The 27,848-nt window shown below is 40.2% G+C and overlaps 1 protein-coding gene across 5 annotated transcripts in view; it reads left to right on the plus strand.

Moving 5' to 3' along the window:
- RERE (arginine-glutamic acid dipeptide repeats) overlaps positions 1-27,848 on the plus strand; it is a 243,149-nt gene that overhangs the window by 23,084 nt on the left and 192,217 nt on the right. For 4 of the 5 annotated variants that reach the window (XM_063354197.1, XM_063354199.1, XM_063354200.1 and 1 more), the window contains exon 1: positions 26,506-26,643. The exons of the other annotated variant lie outside the window; for it this stretch is intronic. The gene's annotated coding sequence lies outside the window, so the exon portion shown is untranslated. Of the gene's footprint in view, positions 1-26,505; positions 26,644-27,848 lie in introns of those variants that run through there. 5 annotated transcript variants of the gene reach the window in all.

Raw genomic sequence — 27,848 nt, forward strand, 5'->3', positions numbered from 1 at the left:
GTGGGGTAGAACATCTGAGTTCCTGTGAAATGTCAAATTTCATTTATCATGCTCACCATCAATAATGCACCAGATGTTTTGACTGCATTTAGTTTTGCATTAAATTAAATATAGGCGGGGGTGCAGGATGTTCATCTTTAACACTGCCAAAGCTGGTGCTGTTGACAGCTACGTTTTGTGTTCTGTGGGGGTTTTTTGGTGTTGTAATTGTGTGTGTATAGCTTGTGTGTTTATAGGTGTCTTGCTTATATTAAACAATTGCTCTAAAATTAGTTGGCTTCATTCAGATAAGCTTATACACTTAATACTGCTTTGAACAGATTTTTTTATTCCATCCTGTCACTCAATTCTTACATTATTAGCTTAATAAGTAATTGCATTCCCTATCTGCAAGTAAAATACTTGCTGAAATGGAGGTAAGGTTCTAAATGGTAATAATTATATATAATACTTCTGTTGTAAGGTAAGCAGAAAACTTCAAATGGGTTGTGTCTCATACTTAATAACACCTTTGTCTAAAATGCACTCCCCAGCGGTTTGTTAGTGTGTAATACACAGCCTCCGTAAATGCTAACTAATGCATTTGGATTTTTCCCTGGGAAGAGCTGATACCAGCTACACGCTGGCTGTTGGGAAGTGTATCTGCAATGTGATTCTTAGCGACGTGTGGAAGCAGTGGGGTAATTAAGATGGCAAACCTTGGAGATCTAACATCCCCTCCCTCTTTCCTTAGAAAATCAGCTACATCATTGAAACAAGACTTGAAAAGCATGCTCTGAAGCCAGAACAAACACCCTGAAATTTTTATCATAATGTTGCTTTTAAAAGTCCTAAATGTCCTCTATTTAAAATGAAATTCTTTTGTATTAACCTGCTTTCATATGCTAGCTTTCACCAGACTGCAGAATTGCCTGATTTGACTTTCTAATGTAACTGTAATGAATCTTCTGGGAAATGGAGCGATTGAATGCATATACTGTGCAACTCCATTGTAAAATATTCTGTCAGATCTGCTATATTTCTGATTTTATTTTTTTTTTTTAGGGGAGGGGTGTCCCCATCAGGTATTAAAGCCTGAACCAAATGTATTCTCTAGGGAACTTCAGGAGCTCAGTGTGTAATATTGCCTTGATTAAATATATTTTCAGCACCACATACATAAATACGCCGGGCGATAGTATTACAGTTATATTAAATTCAAAGGCGTGTATTTGGAGAGAAAAGAATAAAGATGAAAATTATTGGCAGATAGTCTTGTAATGGGCACAAACAGAACTGCTGGGTGTTATGCATGCACAGATAGCAAGGTGAAATATCTGGTAGCCAAATAAAGGCTGTATACATCTGTGCATAATAGCTCATAAGGACACTTCTGTAGACATTGTTATCATGTAAGCACTATATTCTGTGCTTTAATGTAGCAGCTGGTGAGCTTTTTAAAAAGGGATTTCTGTGATACATTTTTTTTTTGGTAACTGGTGTATCCATAGTGTTTGTAATTGCTATAATATGATGTTGTTTTATTTGTGTGAAGGAAATTGAACACTGGAGTTTAATAATTAAGGATTTATTAGTTAAAACCTTATGTCATAATTAGCCAGATGCTGCTATGTTGAAACAGTTAGCTGCAATTAGTGTTTTTAAATAGAAGGGTCTTGCATTTAATGCTGTATAGCGTTGACTTTGAAGATTTCAATCTTTGGAACCTATTGAAGCTTAGTGTTGAAGGTAAATTTTCTTTTTGTTGTAATGAAAGGCAGTAATCTTACTGAAATGCCAGGCTAGGTAAGTGAATTTGAACAGTTTGTTTGGTTTATTTTTTCCCCTAATGTGACATTGAGTGTGGAATGTGTGGGGGTAGGTTTTTTTGTCTGTTTGTTTTCTTTAGGCAAAAGGCGTTTCTCTAATGCAATGTGTGTGTATGGACTTTTTTTTTGTGTTGGGTTTTTTCTGTTTGTTTGGGTTTTTTCAAACCTAGTAAGAAGAAAACTGTGGCTGGATTGTTGTGTTTTAGCCACAGATAATCCAACCACATAGGCAAGCATCTGATAATACATATGTAGATCTATAGGTATTGGGGATGAAGGATGCGTGGGACAGGATTTTTAAAAAAGTGTTAGTTTTTTGTCATGGGCAAGTATTTTTTAATAATACCAACTTGAGTGGTGTGATGAAGCGTACGATGGGTCCTCCTGAGAGAGGATGATTATACTGGAGAGATATCAAACTATGAATCATTTACACTAACCTCTTGTGAAGCACAGCTTGCATTTTTAATGAAGGATGATTGCATTTCATAAACAGACCTTTAAAAATTAAAATAATATTGATCCACTTTCATGCAGCTCTATTAAAACAGTAAGCTATATATCTGCTTCTAATAGCTATAGGACAGATTATTTTTAAAAATATACCAAGGGTGTGCATAAACTCTAAATAGAGGGTATATTTTTCTGTCAAAATGCCTTCTTATTCTGCAGCTGTACTTGCACAGTGTCTGACTCATGAACAAAAAGACCATTTGAAAAATATTGCATATACCCTATGTGAAAGAGAAGGAGTCCAAGTATCTAATACTCAGCTTAGCACCCAAAAGCCATCACTTTCATGCTTTTGTTTGAGGTCTAAAATGCCTGTTATTTGCACTCTTTCCTCCCAGGGAAGGCCATATCCAAATACTCTTGTCTATTGTCTGTGGTAGCTTTTAGGGTGGTGTTTGGTTTTTTTGGTTCCTGTATCTTTGGGCTTCCTATGTCTTTAAGATGGCTATTGGGACAGGTAGAGATGGCCAGTGTGATTCCTGAGTTGTGTTCAACTTGGAATGCTGCAGTGCGTAATTCTCTGGAATCTGTGGCATGTTGTCCTTGGGGTTTTGATGTACTGGAGCTTCTGGGCAGCCAAATTCCCCAGGGGCAGGAGGAAGCAAGCAGGAAGGTGGAGTGAGAAAGATGCTACCAGGATATTCCTCAAATTCTGCGTCAAACTCGGCCTCATGTTGCAATGGAGCTGTCAGATACCTCGTAAACCATTACAGTCTATTGGGTGTGGAGTCTTCCCACGCCTCAGCTTTCTGTGTTTTGTGCCTTTTTGACTCATGGGGTCAGCTTTTTAGTAAACGCTTCCTTGTAAATTAAGTTGAAAATAATACCTGTGTAATATTGGCAGTCAGAGAAGTTCAGGTTATGTCTGTTTCTGGAGAGTAAGTACTGTTGTATCCTGGAGATGAGCAGGTTTAATATATTTGCAGGTTTTGTTGAAATGGGAGCCTTTTTATGATAACTGGTCTCTTGAATTTCCTTTAATTATGTACACATGTGGGCCAAAGTTATATTCAGGCCCTGGGTTAAACTGTTACACACTAAAATTGAAGAGTAAACAGAAGTGGCAGGCGGTATTGCATAGCTCTTCGGAGTAGTAGATTAGATTGTTCTAAGCGATTTTCAATGTTGAAACATAAGAAATATAGATGTTTCCCCGACTCTTATGATTATTGCAATTTTTTTCTTTTAAATCGTAACATTATGTATATTGCTTTCTCCATAGATTCCAAAGTACTTTACAAAAAGTGGACTACCACTCAGTTTAGAACTGATACTTGTAAAGGCCATACTGTATAGACACTAGCTTGTTGGTTGTGTCACAGGAGACTCTTGGAAATCACATTTTCAGAGCAGTGGTTGGTGTAGTCACTAAATCTCCTTTGCATCTGCACGTGCGTCGGTGGTGTCTTTGGGGAGGGGGCCATGATATGTCCTTCGACAGAGAGGATAGGAAATGTTGGCAGTTGGAACTTAAGGCAGCAAAATAATTGAAGAGAATTATCTAGAAGTGCCAGCTTCCATTGTGGTGGTTGGTACAGCTTCTGGGAGGCCAGTTCTGCCGAAAGAAGGATTTCCCCAGCAGCGTATTTGCCTGACAAGGCTCTAGCTGATCTGTTTGTTGAGAATAGTTTGTGCAATGCTTTCTTCTTGAAAGTACTGAGCTGAAAATTGCCATGAATAAAACTAGGCACAGTTTATATACTTGTGTGTGAGGGGAAAAAATAATAAGTACTTAATTTGGGATCTGTTGTTGAGTCCCATGGCCAAAGGGCAGATTTCAACTTAAATCTGTGTAACTTTAAAATGCAGGTAGTATATTGTAAGATGAAGATGAGTAAGTACAAAACAGGTTTTCAAGCCTTGGAGAATGTTATAATTTTTGTATTTTTCCTGAAGATAACCTTTTTCTTTTGTCAGTTGAGTTGGGCAATTGAAATAAAGGCTGGTGTCGCACAGCAAAGACGTTCTGTGGACTTACCTCCATATTGTGTCAGTACTTTCTGTTACCCTCTTTTCTCTCTGGTTTCCTTCCGTATAAAATGTAATTCCTCAAATCCATTGTAGTACACTGACTTGCATCTTCCTGTCTCTAAAACAAGTTAGATACAAATCAGCCTTTTGTCAGGGCGTTTGAAAAACGCAGCCTACGGTTGGAGTCAAAGGCTTTAAAACCCGTGTGTGTCACTGCTTCAGCATCGGGAATTTATTTTACATGTTCCAAGCATACGTGGCAAGTGTACGTGCTGTTTTATCTACAAATGAAATTTTTCTACCAGTTGTTGCCATTTTGCATTCTGTTTTTGTAATCATCATCTCTTATAAAATGGCTTTATTGTTCGCTGATCAGGTGTATCCTGACATAAATAAAACATTGGCAGTAATTGGCTGTGACAGATTTTCAGCACTCCCTCTTCTCTCCGGCGTGTAGAGCCGCTGACAGTTACAGGAGGCAGCTACGGAACCCAGGCCTCCCATAGCAAAGTCCCTGGGGTAATTGGCTTTGACGGCTACTGGTTGCCGCAATAATGCTGATCCATGAGCTTGTGTGAGCTGCATAATGCCTCAAGGATTTTGTACCCATCAATATGTCCTCAGCTTGAATCATTTTTTCCCATACTTTTTCTGTGGCAGTTTATTAAAAGAAACGCTTGCTACATTTACTGTGTATTTGGTATCTACACAACCTCAGCTGTCATGGTAGATGAAAACACTATCCTGCAATTCTGTACAAAACTCTGCTGTATGTCTGCAGCTGATACAAAGAAAACTTCTCCTGCAATTGGTGGAAGACGCTGGCAGTTCAAGACTCTTCTTTATGTAGGTACATTGATGTTTTAAAATTAGCTGTGATAATAAAACATGATAGTCTGTTGGCAAGGGCACAACTGCTTTTGTTTGTAAAACTTAATAAGCGGTGAGACAAACCGGAAAAAATGGAAAGGCAGAGACGTTCGTGCTAAGTGAGAACCAACAGTTTGTCAGTTATAACCACGTGTTTGCTATCTTAACTGATAACTCGGATATCTTTTGCAGTGTCTGGTGGAAAAAATAACTCATAGTTGGTGGTATTGATCACACTTGATCTTATTACGACATTCTGAGAAATGTAAATTGCGGCAAATCCACCTTGGTTGGATCCTAATCAACTGAAAGACCAAAGTTACTGGGTTCTTAACCAAAATTGGCACATAGAGCTGAAATGCACTAAGGGGAGTTCTTAAAATGGGATTACTTCTCAGCTAGAATTACTGCTTGCTCATCACTTAAAGCAGAATTTTTCAAATGAAGTGTAGGCTACAGTAATTTACTACCTCAACAGTAATTTACTACCTCAACAGTAATTTACTACCTCAACAGCAATCGTGGTTGTTTTGGGGAAGGAAGTTGGTATAAATATCCCTGTGTAACTTTGTTCTCGGCTAATTTTAAGGCTCTCTGGTTAGGGTATCTGTTCTAAAGGATTCCAGTAGTCGTTCAGGGAACACTGTACAGGAATCCAAGGCTACAATGGCTGGGAAGTACCTGCTCCTGAAACGGATACTGCTGCTTGCTTAAAATAAAATCCTCTTGGCATACATCAAACCAACCTGCACCTGTAGTGGGATCTGGATGAGTAATTTCATCTTTAAGGATGACAGTGACTCAGGGAAAGGTCAGGGATTTCTTTTGGTTATGTTTCATTGCCAGACTCTGCTAACTCACTAGAACTACTTTTTTTTTTTTAACTTGTCTGTGGTAATTCTACTGTGGTGTATGGGTTGGTAGTCATGCAGTACCACTGTGTTTTGATGACTCCTCTGGGGAAATATCAGATAACTTATAGTGGATATTCTGCATCTTTATTTTTAGAAACAAAACACTTCCCAGAGAAACAAACCCTCTGGTTTAGTTGTCATTATAGGGAGGTCTGGCAAAATGTTAAGTTCCTTGTTGTGTGGACTCAGCTCTGTCTTGATACTGGAAATAAAAGGTGTCTTTTTAATTACATACTACAGAGAGGAAGTTTAGGATCAATGCCTGGCTGGCTGTTCGCTTTTGGGTTCCAGTTTTCTGTGGCAACAAAAAAAATGCTTCCTACTTAGCTCATATTTTATGAGTTTGGATTTATAACTGTTTATGTGTCTCGAATCTTTAGGCAAAATCCTGAAGCAAGGTATTCCTTGTTATGTGGTCTTTCTATTGGTGTTTTGAAGGAAAAGGTACTGAAATGTCATTCCTTCCACCAGATGAGCACGAAGGACAAATAAAATTTCAAAAATAGGATTTCCTTTTTTTTTTTTGTTAGATTATCTTCCCTGGAAATTACAGCAATCATTTCAGAAGAAACCTTTGAGGCAGAAAGAGGAGTTTAAGAAGCTCACTTCTGCCTTCAGAAGTACTTTTAAATTAGAATGCTGCAGTGTAATATTTTTATCCTTTTTCAAGTTGTTTGCACTGTGACCTGTCAGACACGGATTCTGCCCCGTTCTGGCAGGTAGAACATTGTACACTGAAGATCATGTTCTGCTTTCCAGGTAAGCCTTCATTTGAAAGCATAATCATATTTAAAACCATGCAGCCTCTGTTGTAGTGTGGTATTGATATCCCTCCCACCCTAAGAACCAGAACCAGGGAATATCGGTTTTTCAAATATGCCCAGCAAAGCCTTAGGAATCAAAAATGGCAAAATGCAATTACAGGCTAATTGATTAATGTAATTACATGTATATTGCACTAAAGCTGGGTTCTGCAACATTAGCAATTTAATTACAAAATGCATTATGATTCTAAACCTAGCAAAAAGTATTTTGCTGATAGATGTAGCTGCTATTTCTGATCCTGTTTTCTGCAAAAACTAGTTTTAGCAGCTAGTGTATGAACAAGCAAAATGATCTAATTTGCATCAGAATGAAGCTTGCTCTGGAAATTTAAGCACATTGCAAAATTTCTTACAAAACTTAAGAAAAGTAACTTTAATTCTTGTGGCTTTTGACTCTTGCATGCAAATTCGGTTTTTAAATATGTTGTCAAGTGCCAGGTGAATGTACTAAAGAGGAATTATTTTTGTCTAGTATGTGTCTTCTCATCTTCTCACTCTTCCTCCTTTCACTTCTAGTTTCGGCTCTTTCTTTCACAGTGTAGAAGTATGAGTTTCAGTGCAGGTTAATTCAGCAGCTGACCCTGCCTAGGTGATTTTTTTTTTTTAAAGCTCATCTTCATTTCGAAGCTCATCTTCATTGGCTTAAGTAAAACACTTGATTTGTAACTTAAATTTCAACAAGAGCAGCAACTGCACGTTGGTGTGGCTGAAGATCTGTGTATACAAGCGAAGGACTGAGTGCAGTGGGTCTGGAAGGATAGTTACTCGGCTTGGACTACTTCTGTCTTGTGGCAATTTGGGGTTTTTATTTTTATTTGGGGAGCAGGTAGTGGACTTCAAAAGTGCAAATACTTTGGATCATAACAGTTGCCTAAAGGTACCTGTTTGAGAGAGGGGTTCGTTTGTTTGACTTCTAGGTTTTTGGAAGAGTCGTGGATGCTGTTGGAATTGGTGTTCCATGGACAACAGCTGGCAGTGGTCAAGGCATGCTGCTTGTGTTCTTTGGTCTGCTGTGTGATCAGGCTCGTAGGGTGACTTTCCTTCCGTCTTTTTCCTTTATTCTTTTTTTTTTTCCCCTTCCCCTCAATTGGTTAAGAATTGCTTCCTGGCGAACAAAAAAACCCCAACACTCTAACGAAATCAACCAAAGTGTGGATTTAGATTGCAGTATTATCCTGTGTAGATGTGTATTTTTCATGAAGGGTGCTTCATGTACTGTTAAACTAGTCCATTTGGGAATAAATTAAGGTAACTGATACTTTTAGTTGCCTTAAAAAAAATAATAAAAACATCACATGCTATTGCAGTTTTATTCCCAACGATTTCTCCACACCTTTACTCAAGCTGAACGCTTGATCTGTTTCAGCTCCATTCCTTCCTCCACACCTTTACATAAGAAAATTGCCACGCCACCTTCTGCTAGTTGCAATGCCACCTAGGTATGTTTCTAGCTTTCAAAAGCTCTTTAAAGTGACTGGAGGTAATGGCTTGTCTCCTGTGCCTTTTTACGTGCAAAGGCTGACACGACCCGGCCATCTTTCCTAATGCCCAGGTTCTTTCAGAGTTCTATGTCCGCTTTACTTTGCCCTCTGTCTGTAAGCAAGGGGGTTCTTATGCCTGTTTTACCCTTGCATGTGTATGTTTGGGGTGGGGTTTTTTTTTTGGCTTTATGCTGAGGGAAGATAATGCCTTCTTCGTAATGCTGGTACCAGCCACCCAGTGCTCAATTGTTTTCATTAGAGGGAGTTTCCTCCACAAACTGTTAGTGTGTATTTGAAGAGAAGTGATACAGTGGGAAACGGTTGTGCTGGGAGCTGCAGAGGGTCCCTGTCAATGGTTGGAAAAGGCCCTAGTGAGGACCCTGTTTGCTCTTGTCTTCTAAATGAGGAATGGCACAACGAAGACCGCTAAAGTAAGGGTTATTCTGGTGAAGCCTGCTTTTTTGTGTAGCCTGCTGGTGTTGCACAGGCAATAGAAATAATTGCTGGGCCTGATCCCTCTGCTTTTTGATGCAAGCAAGAAGCAAGTGGTGACAGGCGGGAGAAGCTAATCCCTGCGGTATCTGTACAGGGAGCAGAAATGTGGAAGGTTGTTGCACTGGCCATCTCTCTAGCATTAATATTAGAATAACTGTCGGTAAAGGTCACAGTCTTGCTGATCCAATGTGAAAGCTACGCAATCTTGTTAGCAGATACTGTACCATACAAAAGAGGATTATGTTGCAATAATAGTTCAGAGTGTATCTTATTGCTCTCCAAAGGAGATTGATTTATTTCCAGGTGTATGAATGACGAAATACAAAACTTGAGTTAACTTATTTTCCTAATAAAATGTACACTTCATGTAATACTTCAAATGTGCTCTTCTAAATAACCTCGTAATGATCCACAAGCTTGCCCTGACTTAAGAAGATTAAGGAATTAATGTCGAATTACAGACATAACTGCAAATAGTATTTACTCTGTTCGGCATGCAGGAGAGGTAGTCAGTTGACAAACATTAAATGTGGTTTTTTAACATTCTTTTTTCTTAAAGGAAGAATCACAACTGTTAAAATAATTGTGTTAGTATGTCCTGAGTGTGTGTATGAGAAAAGATGGCATCAGCCAGTGGCACCGTGGCTCTGTTTTGTGAAGGTCTGGCTAAGGATACAGGCAGATGTGCCCCGGGGGTGAAGGTCTCAGTTTAGCTCTACATCAGACAGTTCCTCATATATCAGCGAGGTCTAAAAGCTGAGAGTTTCACAGGCCAAGTGTACGTGTGCACTGCGTTAGAGTTGGTGTGAGGTAATTATAAAATGTCTGAGAAGGTTGGCTGTGTTACGTAATGCTAATGGAGTGATGGTTCGATAAACACCTTAATACAAGGGAGGGAGACGGTGCACGGGCTTTAGCTGTGGGAGGCATAAATGTTTCTGCTGAAAGCCGTGGCATAATTTCCGAATGTGTGTTTCAAATTCAGTGTAGCTGGTTAAAACTAACATGTAATGAGTTTTAGCTGTAAATGTAGTTTTAAGCTGTAAACGGCTTACCTTAATCTTTCTATTTTGGTCAAGTGAAAGGGAAATGAGGTCTGAGGAAACGCTCTTTAACAAAAGACGGGAAAGCTCCCGAGATTACTTATCTGTCAGTTGAATTGCAGGTAGTGCGTTTTTATGTGCACAGCAGTTTGCTCATTTTCAGAATCGGAGCAGTAGTGGTTCTACAGAAAGAATGGGTTATGCTAAAACAGTGGCCAGGCTATTGATCCTTTTTGAAAAAATAATCTATATTGAGAGATGTAGTAAAGATTTGTAGCTATCAAAGGCTCTAGACTTGTCTTACAATAGATGCTTTTTTTTAGCCACTGTTCTCAATTATTTGTTGATTTTGATGTTCAAAGACAAATAAAGATATACAAAGGCACGAGCTTAAAACTCCAAATTGCTTTTTGCACTGACAACTGTTATAAAACTGTAAACTTTGTATGAGTAGAAGTATAGGGCTGTAAACAGGACGTCTAGTAGGTGTGTTAGCTGTATATGACACTTAACTCACAGCCTCCGAGGTCTAAATTTACAGCTTTTGTGGCTCAAAATGCAGTATCTTACAAATTATACTAATAATCCAGCAATGTTTTAGGTAGCTTGGCACTTATTTACATCAGTATATTGGTAAAGATTACATCCAGAATGATTTTAAGGTGTGGGAACCTAATGTTAACCAGTGTACAGCAACTGCTTTATTGCGTATCACGGTCACCCACACAGATGTGTGTTTCTGTTTGTAAAAAGGCATATATATAGGTAGTTGCTATTTTGATATAGTGATTAAAACCAAGAAAAAAAAAAGTCACATGTATAGTTTTCAGGGAAGACACGGCTTTATTGCTAAATTACACTGAACGCGCTAGGATTTCTGAGATGTTTTTTGCAGTAGCCTAGCTGGTTTTGGTAGCTGTGAAATAGCTGTTGTGGCTGTGAGGTTGAGTTTTTTGACTTGTATTTGTTTGACAATTGCAAGAGCAGCTGTTACTTTGTGGAAGATAATTTGTGATGGAAGCTTATTAGATCCTTTCTGTAGGCTAGTGTTTCTGCTTGTTCATATTGGAAAAAACTTTTCTGACCTCCCCCCCCACCCCCGTATTTATTTTCCTGGCAATGAGTTAGTGTGTTGGAGACAAATTATTTTGTTCTGCCTCTTTGGCTTTATGTTGAGCTTGTTTATAAATAAAAAAAACACCTTTGTTTTAAACTCATTCCTCCTGTGATTTACTTTAAAGGACATTAAAGGATGTGGTTGTTTGAAGATAGCCCTGAATTCTTATGGCCCTTAGAGTTCTTACAGTTACTGCCTGTGTCCAAAAGCAGGGTCCTCAAGAGATCTTTTTGAATCCCCTTAGATGAAGGATGAATATCCTCTTCAAGAAAGATTAGAAGGATAATCATAGATTTTCTGAAACAGAAGATAGGTCTCCAGTGTGAGATACGTGAGTAAAGCTCAAGAGCATCACCTGGTACGTTTACTTGCTTTTCTGGAATAGAAAATGTGGCTCTTAAACTGGAGAATGAAGATGGGGCGGTGGTGCTGGTGGTGGGGCAAACACCTTCCCCCTGCTTGGTTGGGAACATAGGTTGCCTTCATGGCAGGCTAGAACTTGTTCACTCTTCTCAGCCATCGGTTGTGAGTCTGCCTTATTTGGAGGCTTAAAAAAAAAAAAAAGACACCATTAAATTCTGTTTTTTCTGTTGGTGTTTTCTTTTGCTCCCAAGGGCTCAGATTTGGATAAAATGAATCACTAATAATTGAATTTATTAGTAGTTTACTTATTGGATGCCCTCTGCATAGCTCCTTTCTTGTCAGTGTTATCTTTTGTATGTACCCGCTTTAAGCAAAAAGTTTATAATCGGTGACCAAGAATTTAATGATGTATTTCCACATGGCAGTAACTTATCCTCGTTTGGGGTTGAAATAGGTCTTTTAATAGTAGCTTGATAACTCAGTGGATTTTTAATTAACTGAAATCACATGCCTTAAAATCTTTCACTTAAAAATAATAATTAAAAACTCCAGTTCTTATGACTGTGAGGTAATCTTAGACACCACCGATGTTAAAACAGATCAACAGATTGCTCCTGCAATCCATAGTCAGCCTGAGAGGGAAAAAAAATCTGAGAAACAGCGGCTTCCTTATTCACTTCAATAGAAAGCTGCACATAAAGTCTGTGAAAACAAAACTTAATCTTTATTCAACGTGAGAGAGTTAATTCGCCTTCAAATTGACAGAGAAGCAGCAATATTTTTTAATAGCTTTGTACTTTAATCAGAGGTAGTGTTTTATTTTGCTATCAGCACATTGATAGGACAAATTTCAGGAGACTTTTTTTTTTTTCTAGTGACATTTTAATGTCCGCCTGAATACTTACATAGCCTTATTCATGTCACGATGAGGGAGGCAACTAGAGTGGCCAATAAATGGGGCTGGTAATGAGAGGATCTGTTTCTTGCTATTGCTATATCCTGTCATAGCAATGGTAGCATACCTATTCAGCTTTCGTGCCTGAAGAAAGAACCATTTTGACATGGACACATGCATTACTTGATAAAATCAAAGGATTTAATGGTGCTTAGGTCTCTTGAGAGTATGCAGGAGTCACCTGATATCTAGAGGAAAAAACATCTAGGAGTTCATACAGAGACTGTTCATGCATACCTTCCTTCAAAAGGGTTCCTACATGGGGGAAAAAGAGATCAAGATGCTGGCGTCCTTGAGGTTTCAGATAAGAAGCTTATCTCACGGTAGATGCTATAGTCTTTAATGAATTCTTTAGTACTTTTGGAGATCAAAATTAGTAACTTATGACACCATTTAAGGCTGATGAGGATGGATTTAATTTATTGAAATTTGTACAGAAAGGCTGTATGTGTGATAAGCTGTGTTCCTTTGTAGAACATGGGTTTTTAAAAAAATAATTTATTTTGTGCCTGTCAGTAGAAAAGATGATGATCAACTTCTTTTTAGATAAACTATAGAAATGCAGATAATTCCCAGGCATATGACACAAAAAGCTCAAGAACTTTTTAGCTAAGCATGTTGGTATTTTTTATTAACCAGGTACATCACTTATTCTGGGCTGTGTCTATGGGAGACATTTCTCTTGTGAAAAGCTTTGGTGTTCCCACAAAACTGGGACAGAAAGTAAAAAGAAGAGAGGTGCTAACTCCAACATAAGAAAAAAAATTAAGCTTTTCCTGCTCTGTGACAGGTTTCTTAATGACAAAATGGGCTTGGTGACTTCAATGCAGTTCTATTCTTAGCTTTGCCATTATTTCCCGCTCTCCATTACATTTTCTTGGGTAGGAAGATTCTTCAGAAGTGAAACTAGTTGCCGAGTCTCCTCTCTGTGAAGAAAGGGCTCTTTCGGAGATAAACTGGGAAGAATGTTGCAACATCATCATCTCACTGAAGCCAGACGGTTCAGAGTGGAAGTTTGTAAGAGGAATTTACTAAAATGCCTTTTTAAACTGCTTGTTTTGGGGTTTTTTTTGGTTGGTGGGTTGTGGGTTTTTTTTTTTTTTTGAGTAACTGCCTCTGGGCATTGGCATTTCAGAGAAAAAAAAACCAAAACAAACACCTTTGTTTTTCCCAGGAAGCTTATCCAAACACTAGGGGTAGTTGGAAGAAAAGGTGCAAAAATGCATCCATACTGAATAAGAAGCTTTCCTGCATGGTGCCTGTTGTTGTTTAGCAATATTTAAAAGACCAGGAACTTTCTGAACACTCGTTACAGGAAAACCGAAAAATTTTAGGGGTGTAGCATCATTCCTGGGGACGTTGTACTCTTAGAAAAGCTGCACTGGGTGTAGTAAAAGCAACACCCCTTCATAAATTAAACTCAGAGTTCAGTTGTGTACTATCACGCAAGTATCAACAACCTGCTTAAATATGGTAATAGTTATTCAAAACTGCAAAAATGGCTTCATGCGATGAGACACCATTCCACCTCTGCTATTTCACTCATCCCTCCTCCCAGCTGGGACTGGTGGATGAGAAACTGGTATATATGTAAGTTGTGTAAATTTTTATATATATATATATATATATATATATACACACACACAAACTGTATGTAAATTTAAAAAGAATACATTTATCCCCCTGATGTCTGAAAAATAACGATTTTACTGTGTCTACTGATATATAATGGGACTGTTGTCACCTTCTGTGTAAAATACTATGGGTTTTTAGAAACCTGCAGGTACCAGTGGTGTGAATTCGTAAAGTAAATGAGGGCATCGGTGTATGGTGTCATTAATAAGGAGCTGACTGTAGAGGGCACTCGAAATCAATATAGTGTTCTCTTTCCCAGCCGTTAACATGCAAAGATGATGTTTCAGTGAGGAAAAGCAATAAAAGTCTCTATACGTTCCTTCTGTCTTTCTCCCCAGCCACACGGCCTCTCAGTGTGTTGGTGGCATGACTATTGGTTTGGCCTGGAGAGTTCATCTGGGAGATGCGTCTTAATTATTTAGCTCTGGAGGGATTCCTTCACCAGGCTTCCAAAACACTGTGAGCTCTAACACCTTACCTGTTGTTTTCATGCTGACTTAAATAATTTGAATGTTTGAAGTATCTTTTCGGGCCTTTATAGAGCATAAATTAAAGGATGAATGGTTCAAACTTGATGGCATTTTCTTCCTGTCTTGGACAAGAGGTAAAATACTGCATTTTTTCCTCAATATATCTGTAAAGAAGCAGTGTCTTGACCTGCTGTGATTTCTAATATTCCTTTCTAGCAGCTAGTAAAATGTGTAATAAAGTACAAATTCCACACTGAGATTTCACATAGGAATTTTTTTTCCTGTTGTTTATAACTGTCCCCGTATCACTTTATTTTTTTTTTTCTTGCCTTTACATCCAGTCTGGTGATCCTTGCCCAGACGACTAAATAACTGTCCTTGGGGAGGGCTTTTCCTGCTTAGAGGTTGTAAAGCCTCAAAGTGCTCGTGGTTCTTGGTTGCTTAGTGTTGGACTGCAGTAGATACCATATCAAATTCCTTTTGGCAGTTGCGGAACGACGTGTGTCCGTGGACCCAGCTGTATGTGACCAAGGCAGAGCACTAGAACTGCTGGGAGCATTTTAGGGAGAGTCTCGGTACTGCTAGTCCCAGCTGTGGCTCTTGCTCTTAAACTAACTTCCTAAATTAAAAGTTCAACTTCTTTTAATGAGTATTTTAAAATGTGAAAAGACAGCATTGGCAATAATTGCATCGATATAGGACAGACTTCCAGGTCACTTAATTCAGCTTTTCTGTAGATTTTCCTCTGAGCACGAGAACTGTTTCCCTAATGACTAAAAAAAGTCCCCAGTTGTTTAAGGTCTTATCTAAAGCTGTAGCTCAAGCTCTTGGTTGGAGAATATTACATCGGCAAATGTAGCGTCTGTTGAGATTTCTCTTCCCTTTGCTGCTTTGTGGCAAGAATGATACATTTCTTTTACAGCTTAAAAGAAAGTCTTGCCTGACTGCTTGGAGTGCATGGCCGTTCTGGGACATGCAGAACTGGGGAGTACCGTTGTGCGGGTTCCCCTCTTTTGTAGTGAATATGCCTTGCCTTTTTCCGCTGGAAAAGTTTTAACTGTTTCCCCTTGAATATACAATCAGGTAATACAAAACTCATAATTTTTACCTCTGACTTGAGTGGTTATGAGGATGGTAATTGTTTCAGCCTGATGGAGATTAAAACTTGTCTCCCATGTCAGTTATTAAATGTGGGAATAGCTGCAGGCTGTGGAATGAAATATTTGATTTACAGTGCAACTCTGAAAAGCTATAACGCAAGAACTGTATAGATTTGTTTGGTATAAAAGCTTCATTTAAGAGGAGAAGAAGTGGCAGCCTACTAGACCGTTTCTGGTTGTGATTCCTGTTTTAGCCCGATGTGGTGATTTGTGTGGTATAATGATGGTAATTCAGAGCTGGGAGATGAGTTGTCTGTAATTCTGAGCCTTGCTCGGTGTTACAGCTTCTTATCAGCAGAGTTAACAGGAGCTGAACTGTCTGTATTACACGGAGTTTTCCTCCTTTCTCAAGTTAAAGGTTAAAGTTATTAAAAGCCTGTCTGTTAGCTTTTGTTGGCATTGAAGAGTGCTTTGGACACTTGCACATTATTGCCGTGGACATATTTTTCTGCTTAACGTGGTGAGCAGTTGTTTAATTGGAAAAGCTGTTACTTCTCGTGATCCTGACTGTAGTAAAAATCAATGTCTTCTCTGCAGTCTGAACTAATAGGAATCAAACTCACTGAAGGATGAAAATGGATTAATCAACCGAGAGCCATCTTAAAGGTTATTTAAAAAAACCCAAACCCACAAACAAACCAAACACCCCCACCCGAGGTCTGAAACTAATGGGCAAAACACGGTGTTTCCTACCTTAAATTGGACTAATGGAGGGAAGATGGCGGAAGTTTTAATCTGAAAGGGATATAGTAATATTCTTGGGAGCTATTTGATTTCAAAATCCTTCCTTTTAAACACCACCTCCTGTATATATCTTCAATCTTTGGATGAACTAACAAAAACGAGGCCTAATTATGGGTTTCTTTGTAGTGGAAGCCATGAAAGGCACTGTCTGTTCATTCCAAGAACTGAATCAAACAGGATTGTCAGGTGGCTTCTTGACCTCATTTGTCCAGTGAGGTCCGCTGATTTCAAATATGTCTGTTGCGTATCTGGTTATTGGTCTCCCAAAGAAAGAAGTAGCAAAGGGGATGACAACTACATATTGAGTTGCCCACTCCTTTAGAAAAATGTGGGTGGGGTTGGAATTGATGTCTCATAATCCTGTAAATTGAGTAATGGACTAAGCAATCATGGCTAACATGTCTGTTAAGAGAGACTATGGAATATAATTCATGTTGTTTTCCTGAGATTGCATTCACTGTTAATATATAACCACTATTAACAACTGCTGTACAAATGAGCCTGAAAAGACAGGCTTTAATTCTAGTTAGCAAGCTCTCCAGTTCCCCCTCTTCTCTAAACTTTTAGTTGATTTTTTTTTTTTCCTGTTAGCTCATTCTTGACAATCCCCCACTTAATATATTTTACAGCCGTGACTTGTGCTACGCACTGGCATCTGCATGGAAGTTAGATGCAGTGTGACCTTTTTGACCGGAGGTTATAAACAGGAACGAAATGGGTGACCTGGAATGTGTTCTGTGACTGCTTAATGATGACTATGGTAGGGAAATTGAAACAAAGTGTAACCTTTAATTTATGTTTTCGCCTCTTGGTATGCCACCCTTGGCATGCTCAGATCCTAAAAAACAAAGCAGTAGATTCTATTTCATGAGGAAGTTGCCTGCTAAGCTTTAATATGAGAGAATGAGATAATTGCTCAAAGACCAAACCAAGAACATGTCTAATGTTCTGTGTACCACAGGTCTGAAGACCTGCCTGTGCTCCTCTGGATTTTTCTGCACTTTGCACACTGTTTTTGTTGTTCTTTAGTTCAGGTCTTGGTTAATGAATCCAATTGTTAGCTGGAGTGGGAACCAAACATATGAAAGAACTTTGTGTGATGTTGCTTGACTCTGTGCGTTGTAGTTTTTTTTCTTAATGCTGTTTTCAGCACTTGAGGGGAAACCTGAAAACTTAAAATTTGCAGCTGCAAAGTGAAGTTTCTACATGGTCTTTGTGGCTTGACTTGAATTTACAGTGTTTTGGTGGGTTTTATAATGCTTCTTGGAGGAGGCTGACACTAGATGGCGTCCTGCAGCTTGACCATGTCACCTCATTACAAATGGTCACTGATTACTCTTGAGCCATTCTTATTAAAAGAGATTTCTTATGCAGTGGCTTTAAAGCTGTTTGTGTATTGTTATGTTGGAAACTTGCCGCACATCCTCTGAAACTCATGCATTCCTTTTGTCCAGGAATGTTTGCTTTTTCTGTAAATTTAATATAGAACATGTAAATATTTTCTTAAATGAATCTTTGTTTTATGGAATTGTCCCTTTGTGTGTTTGTGTTTCGGTAAGGTCTTGATTTGCAACCTGCAGGCAGTTGATTTAATCCAAGATGTAACGTCTGGAACACAACTTAGAATGGGAGGGAATGGTGTTCTGATGTTTTACAGTTTTCTGTAAGTACTTTCAAGAAATTACGTAGCGCTTGCATATCTGAATTACTATGTTGCCTTGAAATTATTTGGCTGCCAATTCTGATGGGGATTATGTATTTTAAGTTTTTCTGTGTTAGTTTGTGTGGATTCATGTGTTTTCTCTCCATGTCGTGAGACGAGACAATTAAATAGAAGATCTCGAATGCCTTTTACATTAAATTCTCTTTCTGATAGGCCATTGAAGGAACAGTGTCAGGGAAAACTGGCATGTTGCCAGTACAGCCGTCCTAAAAATATTAATTTGTGTGTTTCTGTAGAAGCTGCATTATATATGAAACCAAGGTGAACATAGTTAAGACTAGTGTGTTTTTTTACTTGAGAATTTTGAAGGAAGTTCTGTGTCAGGAAATAGTCATGTGAATGGGGTTTTCAAGTACTTTGTGTGATTTTTGTGTTATTTTTTTTGTTAAATGCTGATAGGAAAATATGCATTGTTTTGACAAGTAGCGCAGAACTGATTTATGTTAAAATATACAGCAGGATCCATTCTTTTGAGTGCTTGATAAGCTAGCGTAAACCATGCTTAACTATTGCCACCTCCTCATCTACAGTGGGAGGAATATTGTGAAACTAATTTTGAAAGGCCTTTTTGACTATTAATTGGTTGATATTAGCTATCGCAAGTCTGCCGTTCCTTTTAGTTCAGGTGAAGCTTCTGTGTAGGTGGTTGAAGGCTGCTGTGTGAAAGATGCTCCTACAGCAGTAAATCCTTATCTGTTTGAAAACCAAGTCAAAGTAAGTTGAGGCCAGCAAACTGCTTAAATAATTTGCCTGATTTGAGGAAGGTCATGTTGCACTCTGAGCAGTACAGTTCTGAATTTCTCTTTATCAAGTCTTCCAAAGTGTACAGAGACCTTTTTCAGACAGATAAAGGCATAGTTTCTTAAGTATAATAAGCTACAGCGTGGTCAAGATGGATACCTGCCTAAATTTGGTTGCAATTTTTACCCTGGTGTATTTTTTTTAAGTCTCTTAAGTTACGGGTGCATGTGGGAAAGTATCAATTTTTGACATAAAATGCTATTTCTTCCTATGAGCAAAAAGCTGTCTTGTTTGCTTACTCTTACGAATTTGTGGAGGAAAAAGGAGAAGAGGAATAAACTAAGAACCTTGACGTTATTGCATGGTTTGGGGGATTCTGGGGGTGGTGGTGGAGCAATGCCTGAATTAGTTTCATACCCGACGTATCTTCTTCCGTAGTTTTGGGAAATCAAGGGTTTCTTCCCCATGTAACTGAACTGGAGTCATGTGGTTTCAGACTGTAACATTTTTTCAAGATTATAGTAGAAACTTCCTGTTTTTAGGGCTTATCTCCCTGTCTGGAGGAAAAGATTATTATAGGTACGGTCACATCCTGTGGTTATTGTCACTTAAAAAAAAAAAGTCTATTGAATTTTTTTGAAGCCTTTGAATGTGAAAGTGACTACTACACTAAAAAACTGTGAGCTGTAGTTACATGTCTTATCTCTGCTATGATTTCAGTAAAAAACTGTAAACCCATTGCGAATTTTACATATCAGTTTAATTTCTGCTATACTTGGTGTGGTGAGAAAAATCTCTCGGTAAAGAATCTGTCTTACTCTGGAAGGAAGATTGTAAAGGAAACATTTGGCAGTCATTTCCTTTAGCTTGTGAGTATGAGCATGCTTTATATTATAATAGTTTAAACATACCACAGGCTGTTGATAGAGGTATCAAGTTTTCCATTCCCAACGTTACTTTTAGTAGAAACTGGAGGGAAGAACGGGCAGACTTCCATTGTTAAACAACTGCTTTGATGAAGTTGAAAAAGATGCATTTGCTTACTTCTTCCTGCCCTCCTTTTCTTTAGCTTTACCCCTCCCCTTTTCCCCACACGCACCTAACTAGTGAGAGTTTTATTTTGCTTTTTCATATACAGCTGAGAACAAATCTCTTGGGGTTTTTTTTTAAAATCCATTTATTGGATGTAAATTTTCATTTTTTAATAGGACTTTTTTTTCTTGACGGATATTTGGATTTCTTCATGTTTTCTTTAAGATAATACCTTCAAAAATAAGTTGTGTGTTGTCAGTTTGTCGTTAAATTCAAGGAGCTGCTGAACAGGCTGATGTCTTGCTGTAAGTACCACAAAATCTGGCAGACACAAGTGGATTTTGTTTTGATATTTTTGGCTTACAACGTACCATTCTGTAATTTGGAGTTTCCCAGGGCAGGGATTTTCTACAAAAACACTTTTGAATTTAAGTATTGGTCCCTACAGAGACGAGGAAACAAACCAGAGGAAAAATATTGGAGGGAAAAAAAAGTGATTTTTGTGAATAGCAGACACAAACTTTTTTGCTTAAATTTGTCTTGTCTGGTTTTGTTTTGATTTCTGGATATGAAAGCTGTAGCTGGGTTTCAAGTTACTTGTCTCACTACTTGTTCCCTGGTAGCTTGGTCGTGATATCCCAACTGAGTTTATTACACTTCGTACATAACTTACCTATGCACAGAAAACAGAACATTGTAAACTGCTTGCCAAGTTGCTGCATTCCTCAGGTTATTCATCTTTTTTTTTTTCTTTTCTTTTTTTCCTCCTTTCTTCCCAAAGAAAGCATACTTTGCTTCTGGCTGAATTTGGTCCTTTTTGAAGTACACCTACTTCAGAGCATTGTCCTTGCATTCAGTTTTAACTGGAAATAGAAAATGCTGTCTCCCCTTCTCTGCCTCGTGTCTGTGTTTACTTGGGCTTTTTGTGAGGCGCACTGAAGTCTGGTTTCAGGGGCTTGCGTAGCTGGTGGAATTTAGTCTTCTGCATTTAGAGCAGCAAAAGTAGGGAGAAGGGTTTGGGTTGACATTACTGTGAGCATTCACTTAATTGCATGGGGACTTGAGATGGAACTCCAAGTGGGCTGGGCCAGATCTGTTTGTATTCAGGGGTTTTTTTGTTGGTTTTGTGGGTATTTTCCCCCCCCAAAACACTTCCTAAGCTAGGCCTTCCTGTAAAATCCTGAGATTTCACATGCTAGCATGGGAATTGCCTTAGTCTTCACAGCTCCCGGCGGGAGCAACTTGTGTTTTTTCTTTCCTACTGTGACAAATGCTGCGTGCATCCAAGATGCCGTATAAAAATAACCTGCCAGATTTCTTCCAAGACACAGAATGGAGTTATACTGGACTTCATGGCCTTGAAGTCTCTATCCCCATTCTACAGCTCAGTGATGCACTGTCTGGACCAACAGTAATTCTTTGGCTGCGTCGCAGGTTCTGGATGGCCTGCGGAGGAATCTGAGGCAACTTGTGTTGTTTCCTATTAACAAGCAGTAAGTACCGCCAGTGCACAGGTCCTGGCATTTATTCGATTTTTTTTTTTTCTTTGGAGGGTTTTTTTGCTCTTGAGACTTGTGCCTCTCAGCAGGTGGAGTTGGCCCAAAGGTGTGTTACCTTACAGGGGTGGCAAAGGAGTCGTTGGTGGCAGTTGTCGGTGGCAGTTGCAGCAAGGGCGGTGCCTGGAATTCTTGGGCCTAAGAGCAGTTAAAGGGTTGTTGAAGGTCCTCAGAATTTTCTGTGCTTGATAGGGTCCTCCTTTCCCAGAGTATTGATGTGGTGTGACAATTTAACAGTGAGCTGGAAGGACATGCAGCTTGACTGGAGGTCTTCTGAAATATAAACCTGAACACTGCGTAAGTACAGGAAAGGAGTCAAAGTTCTTGAACCATAAAATGTGTGATAGTGTTAGTAGTTTGGTTTAGCAGCTTCTAGGTTAGATGCTGTGTACTTAGAGGCTTGAGGAAAAAAAACAACCTCTTAGCCCAAACAACAAACTAATCAAAACTAACCCATCAAAATCAACCAAACAAAACCCAATCCAACAAAAAAAGCCAAACCTCTGAAAGTTCATGGTCCGTAAAGGGTACGGGTTCCATTTAGGGATTTGAGAGTGGCAAGGAAATGATTGATCCAAATTGCAGCAGTTATACACTAAATTAAAATCATCTTAATGTGCTGATTTTTAGGAACTGCTGCACATGCAAACGTGGTGGAGTGGAAGTGGACAAGACTCTGACTGTGTTTAACTGTGTGCAGAGTTTACCGTCTCCTTAGGCGGGCTTGGATTACAGAATGAAATGGCCTTTTGATGATGATGAAGCAGTAATAACATTGCACTGAATTTCCTCTTAGAGATTACGTTTTAGCAGTGTGGAAAAGCACCCTCATATAATTGTGGAACAAGCTGTAGCTGAATTAAAGAAGCTGTGGCAAGAAGCTGCTTAAAACTTGATGCATGTTTCCTGTTGTGTATTTACACGTGCTCACAGATCTGCAAGTAGAGACAATTTTCCTGCTTCAAGCAGGTTCGAATTTGTGTGTAGACAGTAGTAACTGTTTTGTCAAGAGCTGAGTATCATTTATTAGTATAAACACAGCTGAGAATAAAACAGTGCGTTATTTGCAAAGGAAGAAAACATTACCTCTAACCTGACCGAAGGTTTTGTGTTTAGAACAGGTAGAGCCTAGAGGCTTTGATGTTGCATGGAAAACAGATAGAAACAGGTAACAAATATTCAGTGCTCCTGTTCCGAGCAGTTATGAGGTGACCTTCCACGCGAGTAGCCCAGCCTACTTTTCAGCTCCTTTGCTAAGGAATCTTCAGTTGACGTGTTGCCTCAGGAATTCTCCTAACTTTCAGCTTAAACTGCCTCTGCTTCAGCCTTTTTCTTGCACTGGAAGTATCATTGTTATTTTGGCTGGGAATATAGGCACGGCCAGGGAAAGGGAAACTTTTGATGAGGTCTGGAATTAAGTGACACACCAGGAAAAACAGTGCTGTGACAATAATAAGCTGTTAGGTTGTCCTCCTGGAACTACTGCCGTTCTCTTCCCCACTGCCCAATGCCGGATCCAAAGGGAGAGCTTGATTTACGTGGAGCTCTGAAGACAGTGTTAAGTCCCCTTTTAAAAATAGGTTCGGCTTAGCAGGGGTTTAATGTGTTGGACTTGTTGCTTGTCTAAGCTGGCAAGTAGTGTTATAGTAGCTTTTAGAAAACACTTGCCGTGATCACAGCTCCACGTGTTCTTAAAAGTAAGTTCACAGCTTCTTTTTTTGTACAATTAGTGCAAGCCAGGCAACGTACTTGAACCTGCTTTTAAAAAAGTTACCTGGGTGAGCCGACTGCATGAACTCGGAGTGAGCTGCTTTTAAGTGTTTGTGGGACCTCTTTGACTTGGATGTCTCTTTTTTAAAAAAAAATAAAATAATTAATTTACCCATTTAATCTGTATAATCTCATTAAGCCTGTTTATGGTTAGTTTGTGTTTCAAGTGTATACATATCTGGTAAACCTGAAATTGCTCCTTTGGAACAGTTTTGCTAGTGGGGGAAATGTTTATGTGTATGTGATGGCTAATTCTGTTGGAAGAAGTGGAGAATGCTGCTGATCCATAGATCTTGTGACTTGGAGGGAGTATGTCTATATTTAATATTCTTCGAATTTCTATGTTTGTATTTAATACGCTTCAAATTTGTATGTCTTTATTTAATATGCTTCAAATATGGTAGACTTGTGCGAAGTTATGAATTATTTGTGTTTGTTATGAGTAGTATGTCTAGAAAGCAGCACATTTTACAGCCCTTTGAAGATACACTGTCTGTCACTTCTCAGTGCTCAATCTTTCATGAGCTGACGTGCGTAGGTACAGTCTACGAAGTGTTACAGTATTCTCGGAAAGCACTGAAAACACAGGACTAAGATAACGGGTGCTTTCCAGTCTTTTAGCTGTGAGGAGGGGTGGTGTGCCTGGGTGTATGTGTACATGCATTTAAGCAACATAAGGAATTACCGACAAATACCGAGTCAAAGCCTTATTTTTTCAAATTTCCAGCTTCAGTTGTTTACTGTCTGTAACGTTTCTTCAACTAGGTGTTCTATTTAATTATAATTTTTATAGTAAAGTCAGGTATGGGCTCCCTTGGCTGCGTGCTTAGGCCTGTAGCACGCAGAGGGCTTTGCTTGTAACCGCATCCCTTGTCTCTGTTCATTATCTGTTAATGGTACTCGACATGACAGGCTTGTTTTGATAAATGGAGGCCGCCAGGAAAACTGGCCTGGATTGTGCATGCGGTGGAATTGAGCTTTATTTCATTGTGTAACACCAGCTCGCTAATGCCTGCTGGACCAAACACAACAGTGCGTCCTGCGAGGTCTGTCAGCAATTGTGTGAATCACCATCAGTCTGTGAATCTCCGCTCAAGCCTGCTCCAGCTCTCCTTCTCTACAGCATATTTGCCTCACCCTTCTGGAGTTAGTTCCTGCTTGAGTAGCCTTGATGGGTTTTGTGTACGTATAACTCATGAGGTTTGTTTTTTTTCTCCCTTTTTCAGATATGCATGCTTTTAGTTGATCTTAAACTTACAACAGCATTTCTATTTTAATGCTGTGACTAGCAAAGGTGTATTTCATGCCCAATAAATGATTTTTTTTTTTCATTTTTGATAATCCATTTCCAAAAGACAAGATAAAAAGTCCCTGTTGCAAAATGGAGCTTGGGGCTGTACTCTGTGCATGGGGGATTTTTATTTTTTTGTTTTAGTCTATGAAATGGGGGCAGATCTCCGTATCTCATAGGAAAGCCAATTAGTGGAAAGTTCAGTTGTTTCTGATGTCAGTGACTGAATGCTGTAGCTGTTCTGTTCATTCAAGAATCTCCAATATGCTGTGTAAAAACAGATGGGCGTTCAGCTGATTTCACTGCCGTCTCCCACATTGCCCGGTTCTGAAGTTGGCTTGCCTTGGATTTGCAAGACAGCGTCTGAGACTCAAGAACACTCTCCAGGTCTGTTGCTGTGTTCAGACTGCTGGATGCTGGACTCTGCACTGAGCAGCTTTCGTCCTAATAGGATAACAAAAGATAGGATACCAAACACTATACAGATCCGCCTTTTTTTTTTTTCCTTTCTTATTCGAGTGCATTTTTCCCATGTATACTGACTTTTAGAATTTGTGGTCCAAGCTGGCGGGTCATCTCTCCTGGAGGGATAAGGTGTTTTGAACAAATACCATCAAACAGGATATTTTTCAAATAAATGGAACTTGGCCTGAATGAACTTAGTGCTGGAAAACTCTTTTGGAAGTCCTTGGAAGTAAACACTGATTTAAATACACACTGGAGCAGTAAGTTCCCTTCTATGACTTGCCAGGTGTCAGGCCACATTTGATTAGAAAATTGAAGTAAGGATAAATGCGATGTGGTTTCTTTGTGTACTGACTTGAGGATTGAATTTCAGCTCCGGCAGGTTTGGAGCTATCGCATGGCTACTTGGTTACAAAGCTTATTTTGAACCAGTTCTTTCAAAGATAGGCTCCAGTTCAGAAGCTGTTATACGATGAATATTGTAGGAGCGAAGCTCGTGCTGCACACCGTCTTCAATTTGTATTGATCATAGCAGTCTTGCAATGTGGCAAGGGCATTTGAATTAATCAGCTACTTCAGCTGTGTTAGTGGTTTTAGGTAGCTATTTCTAGAAGGTACAGAATAAATTTTGAAGTTGGACCTTTGTCTCCTGAAGGACTCCTGTGTGAAGGTACAAAACGTGGGAGAAATACCTACGGATAAATAGAGGGAAAATATACAACTACAAATAATTAACAGCATCTGGAAGGAATAAGTTGGCATACAGTACTTGCGTTTGCTGCTCTAATTAACTGGGTCTGTGAACCTTGATTATCATAATTTTTTATTTTTAAATTTGGCTTTGTAAAACTATATCAGAGAAGGTGTACGCCCCTATTTATTTTATAGGTAAAATGCTACTAGGAAATGGATTTGCTTGGCAGGGAAAAAGTGTATGTTGCCCTCAGGTAACAGATTATATAGATGACTTGTTTTGCATTTTATTCTGCGAGGGAAATAGCAAAGCTTTGCTGTAAAATTAAGTTGGTACTTGGAGCTGAAAGGTCACGGTTGTGGTGTTAAAGAACAGTGCAAGACATTGTGAGGTTCAGACAAGTTGCAGGTTTGCATGAAGACACATGGTAAGAGACAAATATTCATTATTTTTTAAATACAATTAAAAGGAATGTGTTTTGCAGAGCAGATGAATTTCTGTTTCCGATGGGGGGAAGGAAGATGTCGCGGGAAGGATTTTTAAACAAAATGGCTTACTAATGGAATAGACCGCCACAGACCCCTTGCGTAGAAGTGCCTTTGAACGTGCCACTGGCCAGGCATCCTGTTCTTATCCATCTTAGGAAGGATGGCCGTGTGTGGATGGATTCCCTCCACCCCTCTATTTTCCCTGCATTTCCCACACCCCCGTGTGTGTGTTGCCGAGCGCTGGGAGAGGCGAGAAGGGCTGGTTGCATTAATATTCCCGGCTGCAGCTCCGGGCTGCCAGCGCCGCCCGCTCCCGGGGATGCTTTTGCCTCCTTAACATCTTGCTTGCGGATGCATTTTCTAGCTGACCACGCTATTAAAGAGCTGCCATCAATCACGGGGCTCCCGGTTCCGGCTGGGCTGAGCGGGGCGGAGGCGGAGGCGGGCCGCCGCCGGGGGAAGGAGCGTGTCTCTCCGTGTGCGTGGAGCCGGGCAAGCGGCGGCGGGTCGGGCCGGGCCGGTGCGTGAGAACCGGGCGAGGGGGGTGTGGGGAAGGGGGCGGGGGGGGGCGCACGGGTTCCGCGCCGGGTTTTCCCCGGGGCCGAGCGGGGAACGGCGGCGTGCGGCGGCGGCGGGGCCATGCCGGGGGAGGCGGGGGGGAGCGGCGGGGCCGGGAGACGCCGTTGGCTCCGCCGCCTGCTCCGCACCCCGGCCCAGCTGCCGGGCGGGCGGGCGGAGGGGCCTCCTTTTGTTCACCGACGGCGCCTTCCCCTCGCCCCCGCTTCCTCCCGGCCGCTGCCCTCCCCTGCGCCCTCCTCTTCCTCGCGGGGTCCACAGCGGCTCCCCCCGCCTCCCCGGCCTCCGGAGGGAGACATCGGGGTTCGCCGGGGTGAGCCGGTAGGAGCCGCCGGGATTGCCGGCGAGTTGGGGCGCCCGGGAGCGGCCGAGCCCGGGCTGGCGGTGAGTTAGCGCTCCCCGCGCCCACCCCCGGGCGGCCGGACCTCGGGGAGGGGGGTCCCGCGGGGGGTGTGTGTGTGTGTGCCTTTAAAATTCCATCTGGGGGGCAGTGGAGTGGGTCTCCGAACCGAGACCCCTCGGGGAACTTCGGTGCCTGTGTGCGTACACGTTGTGTTCCCAAGAGGAAAATTAAGGTTGCTCTAAAAGTTGACTAATTGTTACTTAGCCAATGATAACACAGAAAAACACCTGGATGGAGAAAAAGCTTGACTTAATTCTCTCTTTCCCCTTTTGGTGCTCCAGTTTTTTCAGAAAAAAGTTAGATTCACTTGGGAGGTGAGGCAGTAGTTTTTATTGGCCTGGGAAGTTCAGAAGGCTTTCAGACTTGCAGGGTTTTCTTTCCATAACAAATGCTTCACCTCTGTGTTCTAAATATAAACAGTTAAGCTAAACGGAGTGCTGTGTTTAATTCTGTTTTTTTTTTTCTCTGTAAATGAGATAAGGATTGCATTTTCCTTATCCTGAAAGAAAGTCCTTTTTCCCTGCACTTGTTAAAATGGAATGTCTTTGAAGTACTAATTGGTACGGTGTGTGGTGTAACTTTTTTTTAGCGGTGTTTAATCGTGTTTTAAGATAGCGACAGGAGATCTGCTTGGCCACTTTGTTTCCTGAGGAAGAAACCAGCTCTGCTTTGTTTTGCAATTGGTTTTAAGCTCCTCTCCAGTACATGTGGCTTTGCCCTGCATGGGGCATTGTGTGCCTGGATGG

This window comes from Chroicocephalus ridibundus, chromosome 16 (assembly GCF_963924245.1).
Source record: "Chroicocephalus ridibundus chromosome 16, bChrRid1.1, whole genome shotgun sequence".
Classification (NCBI taxonomy): Eukaryota; Metazoa; Chordata; class Aves; order Charadriiformes; family Laridae; genus Chroicocephalus; species Chroicocephalus ridibundus.